Source organism: Myotis brandtii, unplaced genomic scaffold, assembly GCF_000412655.1.
Source record: "Myotis brandtii unplaced genomic scaffold, ASM41265v1 scaffold434, whole genome shotgun sequence".
In the NCBI taxonomy this organism is placed as follows: domain Eukaryota; kingdom Metazoa; phylum Chordata; class Mammalia; order Chiroptera; family Vespertilionidae; genus Myotis; species Myotis brandtii.
Window position 1 is genome coordinate 1,384,547 of NW_005366599.1, and position 262 is coordinate 1,384,808.

Genomic DNA, 262 nt, shown 5'->3' on the forward strand with positions numbered 1-262 from the left:
CACCTGACTGTCCGCCCCCACCTGACTGCTCCGCCCCCACCTGACTGCTCCCGGTGGAGCTCACTGCTCCGCCCCCTCACTCCGGTCTGCAGCTTTCTTGCTTCTCCCCCTTGGAATTGTTACTGAACTCTTTTCCCCCAAGAAGAGTTTAATGAGATTCGGTGGCTGTGATTCAGTTTGATCCCTTCTGTCTCTCTTCTCCACCAAAGAAAGGTGCTCCCCCTTCAGGTGGTGCTTGCCCCCAGGCTGGGGGGCTGGGGGC